Below are 20,514 nucleotides of genomic sequence, written 5' to 3' on the forward strand. Positions count from 1 at the left end.
GGGCTCAAGCAATCCTTCTGCCTCAGCCTCCCGACTAGCTGGGACTACGGGCATGTGCCACCATGCCCAGATAATTTATTTTTCTATATATTTTTAGTTGTCCAGCTAATTTCTTTCTATTTTTAGTGGAGATGGAGGTCTCGCTCTTGCTCAGGCTGGTCTCGAACTCCTGACCTCAAGTGATCCTCCCGAGATCCTCCCGCTTTGGCCTCCCAGAGTGCTAGGATTACAGGCTTGAGCCACCGCATCTGGCCTAGCTATCCTTTTACCTGTGCAATCTTGGCTGTGTTCAGGCAAAGAAGTCAGGGAGATGGTTCATATGATTCCTCAAAATACAGTCCAATCAGAGGAGCTGCCAGATCTGCAGCAATTATTCACACACATTTTGGGGGTTTACAGGCTAATCATTTTGCATGGTGCTTTTCAGGTAAAGAACTGTATTTCCCCCCTTTTCCTCCACATGGATCTGAAGATCTCCCTATTCTATGTGTTGCCAAATTACATAACAATAGTGTCATGTCTATGTGGCAAGTAGGGCCTGAGACCTAGTGAGAATTAAGGATTAGTGGATCAAGTGTGTTAAATAGTAGTATCTTTAAGGGAACATTTTATTTATTTATTTTTGAGACAGAGGCTCACTCCGTTGCCCAGGCTAGAGTGCCGTGGCATCAGCCCAGCTCACAGCAACCTCAAACTCCTAGGCTCAAGCGATCCTTCTGCCTCAGCCTCCTGAGTAGCTGGGACTACAGGCTACAGGCATGGGTGTGCTACCATGCCCAGCTAATTTTTTCTATATATTTTTAGTTGGCCAATTAATTTCTTTCTATTTTTAGTAGAGATGGGGTCTCACTCTTGCTCAGGCTGGTTTCAAACTCCTGACCTTGAGTGATCCACCCTCGTGGGACTCCCAGAGTGCTAGGATTACAGGCGTGAGCCACTGCGCCCAGCCTAAGGGAACGTTGTATTAGTTTCCCCCTATTAGTTTCCCCCTGTGGCTGCTATAGCAAATCACCACAAACTTAGTGGTTTAAAATGACAGAAATTTATTCTCTCATAGTTCTGGAGGCCAGAAGTCTGAAATCTATATTATTAGGCTCAAATCAAGCTGGCAAGTCCATGGTTCCTCTGGATGCTTTAGGGGAGAATCTATTTCTTGTCTTTTCCAGGTTCTGGTGGCTACTGGTATTCCTTGGCTTGAAGCACATTATTCCAGTCTTCAAGGCCAGCATCTTCACATTTCTCTCTGCTCCATTTTCATTGCAGCTTTTCCTCTGTGTGTGTAAGATCTTCCTCAGCCTTCCTTTTATAAGGATACACATGATGGCAGGACCCACCCAGATAATCCAGGATAATCTCTACATCTCAAGATCTTTAATTTAATCTACAAATTACATCTACATCTACAAATTGCATCTACACCCCTTTCTTTCTTTTTTTTGCCATATAGAGTAACATTCAAGGTTTCAGGGATTAGGGTGTGGGTATCTTTAAAGGAGCAATTTTTTCAGCCTACCACAGGCACTATGGATCTGTCCCAGCACATGCTCAAGAATCCCTAGGCATATGGTGATATAGGACACTCCTAGCTGTGCCAGTCAGCTGGCATTAAATAAACACTATGCATATTAGACTCCAAGTCTAAGGCATTGCCAATGAAATCCTGAAGTTAATCAAATTTGTCTTCAAACTACTACTTCCCCTTGTTTGTTTCACTATTTCCTTTCCTCCAATTTCACCTCAGTCTCATTTTGTGTATCCCATTCACCTAGAATAGTCCTGTGGTCCCTGCTGAGCATATACCTATATGATGATGTCCTTCAAGTACCCAGCTCCAGTTTTCTGTGGGGCTCCAAACACATTAAATCAACCACGTGCTGCACTCACATAGAGCCTGCAGGCACCTTGATATCAACTTGTCCAAAACTATAACACTTTCCCCCCAAAATCTGCCCCTCCTCCAATATCCTTCCATCCCAATAAATGGCAACATGCTACACAGTCATCCAAACTTCAGTATCTGCATTCTAATTGACTGGGCTTGAATTGTGGCTTCACTACTTACTATCTGAAACCTTGAGCAAGTTACTTAACTTCTCTATGCCACATTTTCTTCATCTGAAAATGGAAATAAGAGCACTTATTATTAATAGTGCTCACCTAAGAGTCTCAAAGTACTGTTGTGTGGATTAAAAGAGGTATATGTAGAGCTCTTAGAACAGTACATGGCCCACTGTAAGCACATAGAAATATTAGCCTATATTGTTATTAACATATTCATCTTCCACTATTCCACCTCCTCCTTCATCCTATGCACACACTTCCCCAGAAACTACATAATCTGTCTCCTTACTATCTTTTTAATTAGCTCTCTCCTTTTCATCCTCATAGCCACTGCCCTAGTTCAGGGTGTAGTTTTCTCTGGATCACTGTACTACCTTCCTACCTGGTCTCCCCGCCAAGAGAAGGGGTCTCATAAACTAGAACCTCATCTTGTTAGTATAATAAATTACTAAACTCTTTTCCTGAAACAGTAGGCATTAAATGGCTCTTCAAGGGTTTCTACAATGTAACTCAAACCTACCTCATGTTCAGTTACTTCTGTCACCTACCACCACCACCACATTGAAGTTACTGCTTGCCTCTGAATATGCAAACTTCTTTTAAGCCTCTATGCCTTTATGCATCATGTTAGCTCTACCTAGAACACTCTCATTTCTTCCTCTTTCCTGAAAATCACTATTCATCTGTAAGATTCAGGATCCTTTATCAAATCCAGTTTTCCCAAGCGGGATAAATCTGTCAAGCTCTTCTCTGAGACTGTACAACAGTTTGTACATCCTTCTATTGGAGGAAAAGAGGGAAACACTTATTGAGCGCCTACCATAGCTCAGGTTTTATGCTAAGTGCTTGACAACACTGAACTTTATGTGAGCCCTGGGCTCCAGGAAAGCAGCCACAGTTGAGAAATCCTCCCACCTTTTTGTGTTCCAAAGGCAGCTAATTGCAAAGGAACACACTGCCCTGGCAAATTCCCTGAGATAAGATCCTCTCCATCCTTCATGACCCCCACAAGATTTGTGGATGACTCCCTTGTTTACCTGCCTCTGTATAAAGCCCTAAATATCATTTCTTGGAGTACTCTCCCTATGGCAATAGCCTGAATAACATCATCTCTTTAATTGTCCAATGTATTTTGTCTTTTCAGTTTTGTTCTCATTAGTTTACAGATGAGAAAATTGAAGCTCAGCTGCATGGCCTAAGATGGTACCATTAAGAAAGGAGGAAAATGTGATTCTCTCCCAGGTTGCTGTAGCACTGAAGCCTAGAATCTGTCCCCAATCCCAGCCACGGGGCTATGATTTACTTGTTTACAAAGAACTTCAAGAGCAAGGGACCCCAGTGCTTAACACAGTCTTGGACCCCAATTATCTTTACTCCTTGTTTGCTGAATGAATTCCTGAATATACTACTTCACTTCCCATTAAGGAGGTGTTTCAGTATTTCTCAAACTTGCTTTTGATAAGTAGAAAGAACCCAAGCCTATTTTTTATAAATAGAAAAGCAAAACAAAACAAAAAAATATGAAAAGCTAAAATGCTGGGCCAAAGGACAGACAGTGCCTTATCCAAAGGAATGGGCCCTCTGAGGAATTTCGGATTTCAGGCCTGATTGTAGGGGTGGGGGGCTTATGTCTGTGAACTATTAATAAAATATAATTTTTTTTTTCTTTACTGATACACCCTGGAATAAAATACATTTTTTTTTTTTCTGAGACAGAGTCTCGCTTTGTTGCCCCGGCTACAATGAGTGCTGTGGCGTCAGCCTAGCTCACAGCAACCTCAAACTCCTGGGCTCAAGTGATTCTACTGCCTCGGCCTCCCGAGTAGCTGGGACTACAGGCATGCACCACCATGCCCGGCTAATTTTTTTCTATATATTTTTAGTCGTCCAATTAATTTCTTTCTAGTTTAATAGAGACAGGGTCTTGCTCTTGCTCAGGCTGGTTTCGAACTCCTGACCTCGAGCAATCCACCCGCCTTGGCCTCCCAGAGTGCTAGGATTACAGGCGTGAGCCACTGCACCCGACCCAATAAAATACAATCTTAAGCCCCGCCCCCAGCTGATTGAATGAACCCCCTCTTGGCCAAGGGGACCCCAGAAATACCCTAAAGCTTAGTTGCTGGCCTGAGAAGGGAAGTCAGACGAGATTAGTCAGGCTCCAAGAAGGATATCCTTTGTAATTCATTACCAGGCCTAAGGCTATGCAAGACAAAGCTTGAACCACACCAGTAGATCCTCAATTTTCCCCACAGATCTCATAAGTCTATGTCTGGTGGCTTCTCTCTGATTAGCAGACTTCCTTATCTTGAAACATTACAAGCCTTTAGACAAAGCTTCATGTCTTTAACCAATTACAAATCAAAGAAACTTTAACTCATCTATAACCTTGACCCCCCATAGCACCTCCCCACCTCCGGCCACTTCGAGATGTCCTGCCTTTTCAGGCCAAACCAATGGACACCTTCCATGTATTGATTTATGACTTTATTTGTAACCCCTGTCTCCCTTAAATGTATTTTTTGTTGTTGTTGAGACAGAGTCTCGCTTTATTGCCCAGGCTAGAGTGAGTGCCATGGCGTCAGCCTAGCTCACAGCAACCTCAAACTCCTGGGCTCAAGTGATCCTCTTGCCTCAGCCTCCCAAGTAGGTGGGACCACAGGCATGTGCCACCATGCTCAGCTGATTTTTTCTATATGTATTAGTTGGCCAATTAATTTCTTCCTATTTATAGTAGTGACGGTCTCGCTCTTGCCCAGGCTGGTTTTGAACTCCTGACCTTGAGCAATCTGCCCGCTTTGGCCTCCCAGAGAGCTAGGATTACAGGCGTGAGCCACCGCGCCCGGCCCCTTAAATGTATTAAACCAAACTGTAACACAACCACAGTGAGACCACTTGCTCAAGGCTTCTTGGGCATAGTTCTGGGCCATGGTCCTCATACTTGGCTCAGAATAAACCCCTTTAAATTATTTTAGAGAGTTTGGGTTATTTTTCATTAATGTGTCCCTTCCAAAACCTCCAGGCTTCTAAAGCTCTAAAATGGCACAATTTCCTCAAAGAAGTAGATGACCCACTTGAGAACAGAAACTCTATTTTAATAGATGAGGCACATCTGATGTTCTATCCAACAATACTGATAAGGGAAAGCCCCATTTATTGCTTGGTGCATCAGGCACTGGAGACAGCCCCCACACATACACTCAGGGAAGACCCACATCAGCATAATACTAACCTGTTTCCTGGCCCATCAACTAGTCTATTGCCTGGCTTCAGGATAACACTAAATCTATTGCCTGGTGCATCAACATAATATTAACCTATTGCGTGACACATAGGTTAAACTACGCCTGAGACCGCACCCCTCGGACCACCCCAACTGAATAAAAGTGGGAAAAATCAGGTAGACGGTGCTCAGAATTTGGTGGTGAGGCCCCTCTGAGCCCACCAGCGAGAATAAACTTTGATTCTCCGACTCTCTGTGTGCCGCTAGGGTTGTCCTTGGGACCACCCGCTGTAACACTTGCTGTAACAATACCTCAGAACCAGGTGGTGGGCCAGATGATACATCTCAAATTAACTGCCATTTTCTTAAGGATTTGTTTTAGATGCTAACAATGCTCCAAGTAGAAAGGTGTTCATGTCTATCCTCCAACTTTCACGCTGCATTAGCAACATGGTTTCTCTCAGCTGTCTGCCAAAATGACAAACATCATGTATTCAAAGTGCCCACTGCCCCCCACCCTACCCTGCCCAACAATCTACTTGATTGGAATCTGTTCAAATCCTCAGATTGTGTATTCTTTCCTAACAAAGCTACAAGCTTCTTTAGTAGCATGGAGGGTTAGATTGGAGCAGTGCAAGGTAGCTGAGAGAGGGGATCATCTCTTTTAGGGAGTCTTAGAACCTTTCTAAGGCAATAGCTTTCAAACATTTTTGAACCCAGACTCATTGAAAGAAATAGATTTTATTTCATGATTCAGTTCACACATACATAAGTATAACTGAAATGAAAGTTCTACAAAACAATACTTACCTTTACTAAATGCAATTCAACTCTAGTTTACTTAGTTTCATTTTTTTGAAAAATCTTGGTCATCACATAAGGGAGTCATGAACATATACCACTAGTACCTGAAAACCAAAGCCTTCAATCCCCATATTCAGCCTGGGCACCAAGAACTGAAACCACATTTTACTGTCCACATTAACATGACTTTCCTATTCTACTATCTTCATTAGCATGACTTTACTTTTGCAAGACTCGCCTGCCAGGAAAATGGCATCATTGTTCATTATGAGGACATCCCCAACAACCAGGAAAAACCCATCAACTCTTCAAAGGAAAACATCAATAGAGAGTTTGAAATTCCCTAAGAGTCTTTGAATCTCTCACATCAAAATTCTTGCCTTAGGCCGGGCAGTGGCTCATGCCTATAGTCCTAGCACTCTGGGTGGCCCAGGTGGGAGGATCACTCAAGGTCAGGAGTTCAACACCATCCTGAGCAAAAGCAAGACCCTGTCTCTACTAAAACAACAACAACAACAACAACAGAAAGAAATTAGCTGGACAACTAAAAGTATATATATAAGAAATTAGCCGGGGATGGTGGTGCATGCCTGTAGTCCCAGCTACTTGGGAGGCTGAGGCAGAAGGATTGCTTGAGCCCAGGAGTTTGAGGTTGCTGTGAGCTAGGCTGACGCCAGGGCACTCACTCTAGCCCCGGCAACAGAGCAAGACTCTGTCTCAAAAAACAAACAAACAAACAAACAAATTCTTGCCTTGCTGTTTCCACCAATCCTGGACTGTTCTATCACAATCCTTACCTAACTCTAATCAAGTCCCGGCATTAAAAGACCCACCTCAAACCAAATTTCCAGTTCTCAAATTCTGACCTTGCCTTTCTCCTTCTGAGTTTTTGCTAAAGCTTTGCAGAGGTGGTGTTCTCCTTTATCCCGTAATCTATAAACTCCACTTTGCCTTATTAACAGGCTATGTTGTTGATATTTGGGAAGCCGGCTTTTAATACACCACAGGATACAGATATAGCATGGGGTTTATTGGAGGAAAACTTACAAGCATGCAGAGAAGTAGCAGAGTGCACACAGTCCCCCGAATTCTCCTTGTTCCATGGCATAGGCTGGTCACAGATATCTGTATGAACTACAGTAAAAAGTCCTAGGAAAGAGGGGCCTGACTGGCCAGCAGGGCAACTGTGCCACTATGAGCATTCCAAGAGAACACAAGCTCCGCCTGCACACTGGGAAAAGGGGCTAGGGGACACCTTGTTTCTCCAAGTAACAAGAAATGTATCAATGATCTCCCAGATAGGGAACAATGCAAGGGAGTATGCACGCTCAGGGCCAAGGTCTGCATACAGAGGGCCCTAGGAACAGCCTTGCCTGCCAGAAATGCTGACATCAGCCAACGGCCTTGTCTTGCCACAGCTGGCTCAGTCCAGTGCAGCCAACTGTCTCAGTTAAGCTGAAAAGGGGGGAAAAAATGAGCCTCCCTGGCCATCCAGATTTGTTTTGCATCAATCACCGCAGAAGCAATTTCACAGATGACTATAGGGTTGCAACCTGCAGTTTAATAAAACACTGTTGGGGGGAGGCAAGGGCAATATATGTAACCTTAAGATTTGTACCCCCATAATATGTTGAAATAAAAAAAGAAAAAAAAAACAGTTCTCAAGTTTGAGGTAATTAATATATTTATTATATTGATTGTGGCCATGGTTTCACTGGTGTCTACATATGCCAAAACTCATCAAATTTTATAGTTTAAATATATGCAGTTTAAATATATGCAGTTTAAATTTATAGTTTAAATATATAGTTTAAATATAGTTTAAATGAAAATTATAACTCATTAAAGCTATGAAAAATTAATAAGGGGTGGGTGAGAGTGTATAGATGCAACAAGATTGGTTGTATGTTGATAGTTGTTAAAGCTAACTTTGGCCGGGCGCGGTGCTCACGCCTGTAATCCTAGCACTCTGGGAGGCCGAGGCAGGTGGATCGCTCAAGGTGAGGAGTTCGAAACCAGCCTGAGCAAGTGGGAGACCCTCGTCTCTACTAAAAATAGAAAGAAATTAATTTGGCCAACTAAAAATATATAGAAAAAATTATCTGGGCATGGTGGCACATGCCTGTAGTCCCAGCTACTCGGGAGCCTGAGGCAGAAGGATCGCTTGAGCCCAGGAGTTTGAGGTTGCTGTGAGCTAGGCTGACGTCATGGCACTCACTCTAGCCTGGGCAACAAAGTGAGACTCTGTCTCAAAAAAGCTAATTTTATCTATCTATGAAAATTTCCTACTTAATTTTAAATGGGTTTTACCACACAAATATGCAAAAAAAAAAAAAACCTTCAAAACCCAAAAACCTGTTCTTAGGGTCTGAACCATGGCAGCATGATTATTATAAGGAGAGTAGAGAGTGGAGCCTTCTGTTACTCTGATGAAAGAATTTTTGTCTTTTTTTGAGACAAATTCTTGCTGTTACCTTGGCTAGAGTGCAGTGGCATCATCATAGCTCACTCCAACCTCCAACTCCTGGACTCACGCAATCCTCCTGCCTCATCCCCCCAAGTAGCTGGGACTACAAGCATGTGCCACCATACCAAGCTAATTTTTTCTATTTTTATGGTCTTACTCTTTTTTTATTTTAAGACAGAGTCTCACTTTGTTGTCCAGGCTAGAGTGAGTGCCATGGCGTCAACCTAGCTCACAGCAACCTCCAACTCCTGGGCTCAAGCAATCCTCCTGCCTCAGCCTCCCAAGTAGCTGGGACTACAGGCATGTGCCACCATGCCCGGCTAATTTTTTTCTATATATATTAGTTGGCCAATTAATTTCTTTCTATTTATAGTAGAGACGGGGGCTTGCCCTTCCTCAGGCTGGTTTCGAACTCCTGACCTTGAGCAATGCGCCCGCCTTGGCCTCCCAGAGTGCTAGGATTACAGGCATGAGCCACCGTGCCCAGCCTGTAGTCTTACTCTTGCTCAAGCTGGTATCAAATTCCTGACCTTAAGCAATCCTGCCTTGGCCTCTCAGAGTACTAGGTAGGATTACAAGTGTGAGCCACCACAACAGGACTGAAAGAATTTCTAATATCCTAACAACAGAGAAGAAATCTGGGGATGAAGTGATATTCATGCATTCAGTAATTCACTGAAGAAATATTAATTGAGTACCCACATGTGCTAGACACTGTCCTAGGCACTGGGGATGCAGCAGTGAACAGGACAAGGTCTTGGTCCTCATGGAATCTACATTCTAGTGAAAGGAGAAATGTAACCTATAAGAAAACAAATACCTGTCTGATATAATTTCAGGATATGAGGTATGAAAAATAAGGAAATGGGTTTATAGGGATAAGAGAGTAGCAGGGAGTTCAAAGAAGACCTCTAAAGAATGGGTTCAATCTAGAGTTGGGAGTGAAATATTGGAAATGGAGACAGGAGAAAGAACAGAAAAAGGGGATTAAATACTAGAAATGAATGTTACTTACTGGATATTAGAGGCACAGTGCTAAAGAGAGAGGAAGTATTTGCTCAAAAGAAAAGTGCCAAAGGCCCTGCTCCCCACCCCAACCTATAGAGGGGATAAATGTATGGTTTAGGATGCTAAGGGATTGTGGCTTGGGAGTCCACTCTTGACAGAAGCGCAGGGACCTGTAGGCAGGAACCAGTTTATCTGTCTTTTTGACAGATAAAAGAAGTATGTGTGTGTAGTGGCTAGCTCAGGTATAGAAAATCATACATTTAGGATTAATTCCTTTGCTTTAAGGTTTAGGAACACCCCTCACTAGTCTTGGACAGATTTAAGGACAAATTGCTCAAGGCCAAAGATGTTGGGGAAATGAGAGCTAGGCAGTGAGTTTGGGGAGATAGGATTGAAATGAAAGGCAGCCCAGGACCACAGAGAAAGAGAGATGGTAGGAAGGCGTACAGTGCTTTTTTCTAATACTCTCCTAATCCCACAACCAATCATCTGCCTCCGGATCCTCAAATTCCAGGATATTTAGAGGGACTGTCCAATGAGATTTAAGGGCACCCTGTACTACTTAAGCATAATGTGGAATGGCCTGCTTGGCCTGCAAGCCTCAGATTCCAGAAAGTGCACTGACATTAGTTCTACCCTAGGTGGCAGGACACCCAAGTTCCTGTCCCTCTTTCCCCTCAAGATAGTGAAGCAGACCCTTTTTGGGGCTTCATTTTCTCCATCTGTAAAATGAGAACCTTGGGCTAGGTTTTATTAGTAGGCCACGTCTGTGATTTTCTACCGTGCAAGATGAGACCCCTCTTGGCAGCTGGTTTTGGCATCAGGGGACTGAGGACATACTTGTGGATGACAAAAGCTGGAGGGGTGGGCCCACTGCCTCCCCATGACTGACTATTATCTTGGCAAGGATAACTTTTCACTCTTATCCTCTTTATCATCATGCTGGTTCCTGCCCTGTTTCCGTGCACACATGTATGCGAGAAGGGGTGCGGCAGGCTGCAGGGTATAAAGCCAAAATGGATTGAGAGACAGCAAACCTGATTTTTGGAGACTCCACTTCCCCAAAAATCTCTAGCATGGCCTGTGTCTTATTATGCCAGAAGTGTGATAAAGCCAAATGAAGTGACAAACAAAACATCTTTCAGTGGCATTGCAATACTGTAAGAAAAGAAAAGGATCCAGAGTCAATCAGTCTGGGTTTGAACTCTATCTGGGCCACTATCCAACTCTTTGACCTTGAGCTACTTAGTCTAAATCTCTAAGCCTCATAGCCTTTAGTTGTAATATCTATTAGGCTAATAATATCAACTAGCTCAGGGTTTTTCAATCTCTGTAGTATTGACATTTTGGCTCAGATAATCCATTGTTGGAGTTGTCCTGTGCACTGTAGGATGTTTAGCAGCATCCCTGGACCCTACCTGCTAGATGCCAGTTATACTCACTTCCTTCCAGCTTGTTGCAAGAAAAAATGCCTCTAGACATTGCCAAATGTCCCCAGGAGGTACAATCACTTGTGGTTGAGGACCACTGCCCTAGACAAGCAACTGAGGCTCAGTACAATAGAATTATCTAGGCACATTGATAGGCATTTGGGCAAGACCACTCACAGGAGATGCGAGATGGATTCAGGTCTTCCAAAACCCCTGTGTCACGGCCTGGACTGCCTTGCATCACATTCTAAGGTCTTCTTCTCCCTCTGTTCTTGACCCAGGACACACAGGAGACCTACCAGAATGTAGCCAGTGATTTGCTGGTGACAGTATGAATGTACAGTTCTGAACATATCATGCCCACATCTTTAGCATGAAGTGAGCTGGAGTGGGCCTTCTGAGAGTACCAGAATAATTATCCCCAAAGGTAAGGAGATGCTCATGAAGAAAGGAAAAGGGGAGGCTCAGGAAAATGCATCTGCAAAATTGTCTTGCTTTCTTCTGGATCATTACCCCTTAAGTAGGAGAAGGTGGAATGGGAGAGGTGAGTAGGGTGACTCAAGGCAGGAAAGAGAGAGCAAACCCACTGTGCCATTCTGGAACTCACATTTCCTTAGTGCACCATCGTTTTCCAGGAGTTTTCAACATCTCACCCTGTTACAAGTGTTACAGTGGGTGGTTCCGAGGACAAACTGAGCAGTGTACCATTTCACCGGAGGGCTGAGAGGGGCCTTGCCACCAAATTCTAAGCACCATCTACCCAATTTTTCCCACTTTTATTAAGTTGGGGTGGTCCAAGGGGTGGAGTACCAGGTGTAGGTTAGTTGATGTGTCACACAATAGGTTCATATTATGTTGATGCACCAGGCAATAGATTTAGTGTTATCCTGATGCCAGGCAATAGACTAGTTGATGGGCCAGGAAACAGGTTAGTATTATGCTGATGTGGGTCTTCCCTGAGTGTGTGTAGGTCTCCAGTGCCTGATGCACCAAGTAACAGATGGGGCTTTCCCTTATCAACCCCAACCCCTACCAAAGGGAGAGTTTTGTCCCTAGAAAGCTCTGCCTGATGGTCTGGTATCATAAGCCCTTGCCAGGCCTTTGGGAAGGAAGTTGTCTTTCCCAGGATGTGGACCTTTCTTAAGGGAAGTTTGGGGCTTCCTCTGCTAAGTGTGGGAAAATCTATCTCTTCTGCTCCATTGCCTGCCTGTATTTTGGTATCCTAAGCAGCTATCCTTGCTTTCTCCTTAATAACTTGAAAACAAACTTGCATTTGATCCTAGTACTCACAGTGGAATCTGTGAGCTGCTCATTTTATCTCCCATGTGTGCTTTTTGATCAAAGGCCAGCATTTGTTAGTACTTCTGTTTGCCTAAAAAGAACTGCCCACTCTCATCACAGCTTTATCTGTTCCTCTCTGAGTCCAAGGCTACCAGAGAATAATGCTCTTTGATGTCCTCCCTCCTGTTCCTTCTCCATGGTCTCTGGACAGTCAGAGAGACTTCAGAAGATCAGCCACTTTAACTCTTAGCTTAGAGAAGGGAAGGCAGTGATAACCTAAAAGGCCAAGGACCTATCCCAGGATCACTCAGTGAGTTGGGGACTAGAGCCAGAGTTGGGGACTGAAGCTAGAACCCATAGCCGCCACAATCTAAATTTTCATTTGGAAGACTTCATACTTTCTGAACGTCATCCTAACCCTGGTGCAGATGAGGGGATTAGAAGTTCTAGCTAGGAGTCTGACTACTTAACACCCTTCTTTAGCAGTCCTGGAAAGATCAGTGTCTCCACCCAAATACATAGCCAGAGCAGGACAGCCTTGGAGTGCTGAAGGAGAAAGCAGATCCTCAGAGGGATTGGTGAGGTGACAGTTATCTCAGTGGCTCTTGCTGCTAAATGTGATCCTGGATACAACTCATTTGCCTAGCTTGGCATAATTAAGTTAAAGAATTGACTTTTCTCTATTTAAGCTTTTTTTTTTACTTTCATAAATCTTTCTTAAACTACTGCCACACACCAATGGGCAACAGCAGTGTTAAAACTAAGGGTCCGGTATATACAACCACAACGAGTAAGAAATGCAACGTTTGGGAGATGGACATGCTTGAAGCTCTTACTCGAGGGGGGAGGGGGGGCATGGGCAATATAAGTAACCTCAACACTTGTACTCCCATAATACGCTAAAATAAAATAAAAATAAAAATAAATAATAATAATAATAACTAAGGGTCCGAGCAGCTTCTCTAGTTTCGTTTGTTCATTTCCTGGACTTGTGGATCATGATTTTAAGCACATGGTGTACAGTATGTTGTCCGTTGGAAAAATGTTTTCTTAGTTTTCATGAAAGAATGAAATAAAGAGCAGGAAGTTTGGAGATTCTCATAGATGAGGATTCTAGCCCCAGCTTGATTCCATTGCATAAATCTGGCCAAATTGCTTGACCCTACTGAGCCTGGTTTTCTTCTTTAGCTGCAACATATGTCTTATCATACCCACTTTAGTGTGTTGTAGGAAAGAGTATATGAGATGATATGGATAAAATACTTAGCATAGTGCCTGGCATAGCCTAAATTTCTGCTCAGTGAATAGGGCCTATTAACATCATTGTAATGTTTCTTGGTGTTCTGCTAAGAGCACTGAGAGAAATCTCTAGATGTGTTGCTGCCACTCACCTAGGAAGCAGTACTCTATCTCCATAAACCCTGTCCCAGCTCCCCAATGCCACCTTCTTCTATCCTTCAAAATTAATTTTGGAGGCTGGGTGCAGTGGCTCACGCCTGCAATCCTAGCACTCTGGGAGGCCAAGGCAGGAGGATCACTCAAGGTCAGGAATTTGAAACCAGCCTGAGCGAAATCGAGACCCTGTCTCTACTATAAATAGAAAGAAACTAATTGACCAACTAATATAAATAGAAAAACTCAGCCGGGCATGGAGGCGTGTGCCTGTGGTCCCAGCTACCTGGGAGGCTGAGGCAGAAGGATTGCTTGAGCCCAGGAGTCTGAGGTTGCTGTGAGCTAGGCTGACGCCACAACACTCACTCTAGCCTGGGCAACAAAGCGAGACTGTCTCAAAAAAAAAAAAAAAGAAAGAAAGGGAAAAAAACAAAAAACAACCACAAATTGGGCAATCTCATTAGAGGGCAATTTGTCAACATCTATCAAAAATGCTAAGTGTGCATACCTTTGACACTGTTAGGTCCAGAGCTGAGAGGGAGACATACAAAACGCTGTTTATTTTGAATATCTGGGTGCAGATGGGTGGAGGCTGAAAAAGGCATCCACAAGAGAAAAAGCAAAAGCCTTGGGTTTCATAGAGGGTTTTTCTGGGAGAAGTAAATAAATTCTTTTCAAACACCCAGGAGGGATAAGGAAAGTCAGTTCCTCTCTTGCATTCCATTCCTTTATCTCCCTAGGGAACAACCGGGAGGGAGGGATAAGCACAGTCCTTATCAGGAGGGATGAGGAAAGCAAGTTCCCCTTTTCCATTTCATTCCCTCATCTCCCTAGGGTTTTGCAAAGGCTACGTGCTTAATGCACCCTTAGGAAGGGGAGAGGGGTGGGCTTTATGGGAGGTTTGGATGGAAGTCTGGGGATGGTGAATTCTTTAAGCATAACACACACAACAGTTATACTCCTAGGAATAGAATTTAGACTGCTGATATATCACACTTGTGCATGGACATGTATATGCGGATAGGCACTATAGCATTGTTTCTAGTAACAAGAGGTTGGGATATCCCTAAATGTTCTTCATTTAGGGAGTTTAATTAAATTAAGGTGTAAACTCTACCTCCTGTATCTCTATTTTTAAAAATGAGGTAAAAATTTAAAAAAAAGAAAAAAAAGAATGAGGTAAATATATTTGCACTGATATGGAAAGTAGTCAGTCCAAATATAGTTAAGTGAACAAAGTAAGGTAGAGAACAGTGTGTCTAGTTTGAGTCCATTTGTGTAAAAAAACAAAACAAAAGATTTTTCTGTATAACCATTGATATTTTCTGGAAGGAATACACAAGAAACTGTTACCAGTGGAGCAAGTACTCTTGTGCAATGAACCTGGTAGTCTGGCTGTTTGTACTGTTTAAATGCTTTACTATGTGCACATATTGCCTTTAAATTAAAAAAAAAAAAACAGTTAATTTAAAAATAACTTTTACCTACTGCCAAAAAAAAAAAAAAGTGAGTACAGTAATACCTTAGTCTTCTTTTTGCCACTTTCACTGGGAGAGGTACAGGGCTAAAGTCAAAGTGTGAGTGTACCTTGGTCAGAGACAAACAGAAGATTTTGCTGCCAGTGCCAACTAGTTTAATTTAGCAGGGCCTGGAGGCAAAGCACTGTACAAGTATTTTTTATGGATATACTCTCAAGGACAAGGATGTCTTGTTTCTCCAGAGTCTCACCCAGGGTGGTACAAATGCACAGAGGAGCTGCTGTACCCTTTCTCTACATGAACCTCTCCCCCTTTATAGTGAGAGAGTCTCTGAAGGGGATATCTCACCTCATCCAGGTGGTCCCCAAACACCTGGAAGATGGTGCCTAGCATCTTAACCACGTGGGCGCAGAAGATCAAGCTGTCCAGCAGATTATCAAACAAAGTCATCATGAAGCTCCTCAGGTGGCATTGGATGAAGTGTTCCCTAAAAGCCTGGGACAGGCAGGAACATTAGTTGTATGTGAGGAAGCAGGAGTAGGTGAGGCCTGGGGAGAATGAGGGTCAGTGAGCCATCCCTTGGGAGGCAGAGGTGAAGGGAGGAATGACTTCTCTCAGGCTTACTGGCCCCAACCCTAAGAGGCAAAGCTTCAGGGTAGAGGCTGGTCTACTATACTACACTACCCTACCCTACCTCCACTGATGCAGAAACTCAGAATGATAGAGCAGCAAAGTCCCCTCAGAGACCAAGGAGTCTCCCCTCTCATGTTACAGAGGTCTGAGAAGAGAAGAAACTTGCCCAAGTCAGACAGCAAGTCAGTGACAGAGCTGGAGCTAGAGCTAGACCAGTTCTCCAAGTCCAGTGCTCTTTCCATAATATCAGACTGTCTTAGCAACTCAAGGGGGGGACAGAGAAAATGCCCACTAGTTTGCAAGGTAGTCTCACTGAGATTCCATAGTTCTACCAGAGATGAGACTGGATTATCCAGCCTCCCTAAACCCTCATCCCAGCAAGCATTGCTCATAACCACTACTTTCACCATCTGGGATCTGTTTTTAAGCAACTTCCTAGAATGTTCTGCGATCTCCTGCTCCACCTGTAACTTTACCTCTGACTGGGCTGCCACTGTGATGCAGCTTTTTTATCTCTCTCTCAGTTTTCCAAAAGAGCCCTGCTAGACAGCCCCAGGCATTCTCAGGTAGTGAAATTGATTTCACCTTTCACCCAGGTCCTGCTAAACCCTCTGGGGCTTCGAGTCACCAGCCTGCCCTGAAATCTCACATTATCCCTCTTGGCCTAAGTTCCCATTAATGAGTCCTCAACCCCAAGAAAAGGCTTTGCCCCTGACCCCTCCACTACACTGCCCAATCAAAAGTGGAGTGGGGCAAGAGTCAGAAGATAATGAGCTATGCGCTTTGGCCCTCAGTCAAGTGACAGGAGGCATCCTTCTCTGGCTTCTTTGCCAAAGATGGCTCATTTCTGGCCTCTGGGAAAGAAAGGGAAGAGGGATAAAACAGATCCCAGGGGCAAGAAAGAGTCTCCTATGAGGAAGAGGGATGACTCCTCTAACTTGACTACTACTCAAGTTCATTTCTGCTCCCCAGCAAGGCTTTCACAGAACACTGGACAGTCTAACCCTTTGTAGGAAACAGGGAAGAGTGAAGTCCACAATGGAGAGGGAACTGGTAAGGAGATAGTTAAGCCCAGACTGGAATCTTTTCTTTTCTTTTCTTTTTTTTCTTTTCTTTTCTTTTTTCTTTTCTTTTCTTCTTTTCTCTTTCTTTCTTTCTTTCTTTCTTTCTTTCTTTCTTTCTTTCTTTCTTTCTTTCTCTCTCTCTCTCTCTCTCTCTCTCTCTCTTTCTCCTTCCTTCCTTCCTTCCTTCCTTCCTTCCTTCCTTCCTTCCTTCCTTCCTTCCTTCCTTCCTTCCTTCCTTCCTTCTTTTTGAGGCAGAGTCTCACTGTGTTGCCCAGGCTAGAGTGCCGTGGGGTCAGCCTAGCTCACAGCAACCTCAATCTCCTGGGCTCAAGTGATCCTCCTGCCTCAGCCTCCTAAGTAGCTGGGACTACAGGCATGCGCCACCATGCCCGGCTAATTTTTAATTTTTTTTTTTGTAGAGATGGGTCTTGCTATTTTGCCCAGGCTGGTCTCTAACTCCTGGCGATCCTCCTGCTTTGGCCTCCCAAACTGCTGGGATTACAGGCAAGGGCCACAGCATCTGACCTTTTTAAAAAAATTTTTGTTTAAACTTTTTGTTATGAAAAAATGTAAATGTGCATAAAAGCAGAGAGAAGAATGTAGTAGATGGACCCCATGTATCAACTACTCAGCTTCAATAATTACTAATAGCTTGTTTGATCTATAACCAATCCCCACTGAATTATCCTAGACTTCATATCATTTCATCTGTAAACATTTCAGTATGTATTTCTAAAAGATAAGGACTCTTTAAAAATTTTCTCTCTTTCACCGTTGTCACATATTAAATAATGTCTTAATATCACCAAATAGCATATCAGAATTTATATTTCCCCAATATGAAACATCATTCCATGAAGACAGTTTAATAAATTGATGTTTTCATTAACATCAGTAATTTGTGAGGAATGTTTGAGGAATTTGTATAGAAGATGCCAAGCCCTAGTAACTTGCTCACAAATCCTTAACCATCAGCATCTAAGCCTAGGGATTCTTTTAGCGTCTCTCTGAAACCTTGTCTTAATTAAGTTAGTCAACTGCCTTAATTAACTTTTTTACTTCCTTAGCCAGATCTTGTGGGAAATATAACTCTCCTTCTTTAATTATCTTCAAAACTAGCCACTTTCAAAAAGTTGCTTCTGAAATATACAACACACTATTGGTTTTGTTTGTTTGTTTGTTTTTATTTCTTTTTTTCACATTAGCAGTGCTTACAACACATTTTTGTTAACTATCAATTAAAAAGAAAACAAAGTTGCCTCTGACAATAAGTATGGAATTCTACCAATTTTAGTTTATACTGTAAGCTTTTCTAGAAGAATTTCTCTTCTGGGAGAGAAAAAAAAATACCTGGCTTTTTCATAGGAAGCACTTTTTTTTTTTTTTTTTTTTTTTGAGACAGAGTCTCACTCTGTCTCCCGAGCTAGAGTGTAGTGGCGTCAGCCTAGCTCACAACAACCTCAAACTCCTGGGCTCAAGTGATCCTCCTGCCTCAGCCTCCCAAGTAGCTGGGATTACAGGCATGAGCCACCATGCCTGGCTAAATTTTTTTCTATGTATTTTTATTTGGCCAATTATTTTCTTCCTATTTTTAGTAGAGACGGGGTCTCGCTCTTGCTCAAGCTGGTTTCGAACTCCTGACCTTGAGCGATCCTCCTGCTTTGGCCTTCCAGAGTGCTAGGATTATAGGCATGAGACACCATGCCCGGTCCTAGGAAGCACTTTTATTTATTTTTTATTTTTATTTTTTTTGAGACAGAGTCTCGCTTTGTTGCCCAGGCTAGAGTGAATGCCATGGCATCAGCCTAGCTCACAGCAACCTCAAACTCCTGGGCTCAAGCGATCCTCCTGCCTCAGCTTCCTGAGTAGCTGGGACTACAGGCATGCACCACCATGTCCGGCTAATTTTTTCTATATAATTTTAGTTGTCCAATTAATTTCTTTCTATTTTAGTAGAGACAGGGTCTCGCTCTTGCTCAGGCTGGTTTCAGACTCCTGACCTCGAGCAATCCGCCTGCCTCAGCCTCCCAGAGTGCTTGGATTACAGGCGTGAGCCACCGCGCCCAGTCAGAAGCCCTTTTAAAAACCTAGTTCATGTGATTTTTCTCAGAGGCCCACAAAAGTAAATGCATTCCCTCAAACTCAGCCCATGCCCATCTCATGCCACTCCCCCTTCCAGAGTAGGAAGGAAGGATGTTACTCACAACCCAGATGGAAGAAGAATGAATAAAGATTCATTTAACCCAGGATTTTGCTTGATTTGTTGTTGGGCCTCTGCCTGATTTTCAGTCATCTGCCCCCAATTTCATTTAGGAACTGGCTAGGGCCAGGACTCATTTTCCTGGCAGCCCAACTCCTCCCCTGCTTTCCTTCCATCCAGGCATCCAGCCATAGGCCAAATGGGGTCAAGAATGATGGCTCATTGGAGGGCCAAGCAGGTGGCCCTGGCCTAGGTTCAGCACTAGGGAGCTTCATGTTTTCTCCTAAACTTCCAAGAATCTCCATTCCCAGATGAGGCATTCTGTCAGATCTTGGCAGATGACAGCAAACCTTCCCCCCCCTTTCCTTTTTTTGCCTAAGGCTAAACTTCCTTTTCCTCTGACCTATAATGTAGAAGATTCCTGGTAGGAGCTGTACCAAGAAGGCTTGGTGGAGGAGTGAATTAGAGTGCAGTTCTATATGCAGAGAGGTAAAATTTCAGCTTCTGAACCTCCAAACTAGCTTGTTAAAACTCCTATTGAAAGAATATGGAGGTGTCCACCTCTCCAGCTCTGAGCTCTGGGTCTTTGTATCTTCATATTCTGGGTAGAAAGGCCCTGTGCCAGAATGTAAAACCAATTCTTAGTAGGCCAGATATGGCAAAGAAACATTCATTAGGGCCAGGCACAGTGGCTCACGCCTGTAATACTAGCACTCTGGGCGGCTGAGGCAGACAGATCGCTCAAGGTCAGGAGTCTGAAACCAGCCTGAGCAAGAGCAAGACCCCATCTCTACTAAAAATAGAAACAAGTTAGCTGGACAACTAAAAATATATAGAAAAAATTAGTTGGGCATGGTGGCTCGTGCCTGTAGTCCCAGCTACTCGGGAGGCTGAGGCAGGAGGATCACTTGAGCCCAGGAGTTTGAGGTTACTGTGAGCTAGGCTGACGCCATAGCACTCCAGCCGGGGCAACAGAGTAAGACTCTGTCTCAAAAAAAAAAAAAAAAAGAAAGAAAGAAAGAAACACTCATTAAAGCAGTCAGCCCAGGACCACAACCGAGGGCCACAGTTCCTTACAGATTTCAGAGCTGGTTCAGTGAAGGAAGGTCTGAGTCTCCTCTTCCAATCTCTTTTAGGAAGCCTGACTCTAGCTTCCAAACTACCTGCTGTCTCTATTTCTCACCCTTTCTGGTGAAGATGCTGGACAACATGGTTGGCTCCTACTTCCTGGCTGCAGAAGCTGGGACTATGTGGATATCCTGTGGGTTATTTCTTGAAGGTGACTTCCCTGTCCCCTCATCCTTCAGGGTATGGCTGGGAATTCCACTTTCTTTTTTTTCTCACCCACTCACTCAACCACTCTCTCTCTCGGGAATTCTACTTTCGAGGAATAGGACCATTAGGTGAAGCTAAGACTCTCAGCCACTGTGTGGCACCATTTACTCGCTTTTCTTTGCAAGGCTAATGGGCAGTGGC

The sequence above is a fragment of the Microcebus murinus genome, chromosome X, assembly GCF_040939455.1.
Source record: "Microcebus murinus isolate Inina chromosome X, M.murinus_Inina_mat1.0, whole genome shotgun sequence".
In the NCBI taxonomy this organism is placed as follows: domain Eukaryota; kingdom Metazoa; phylum Chordata; class Mammalia; order Primates; family Cheirogaleidae; genus Microcebus; species Microcebus murinus.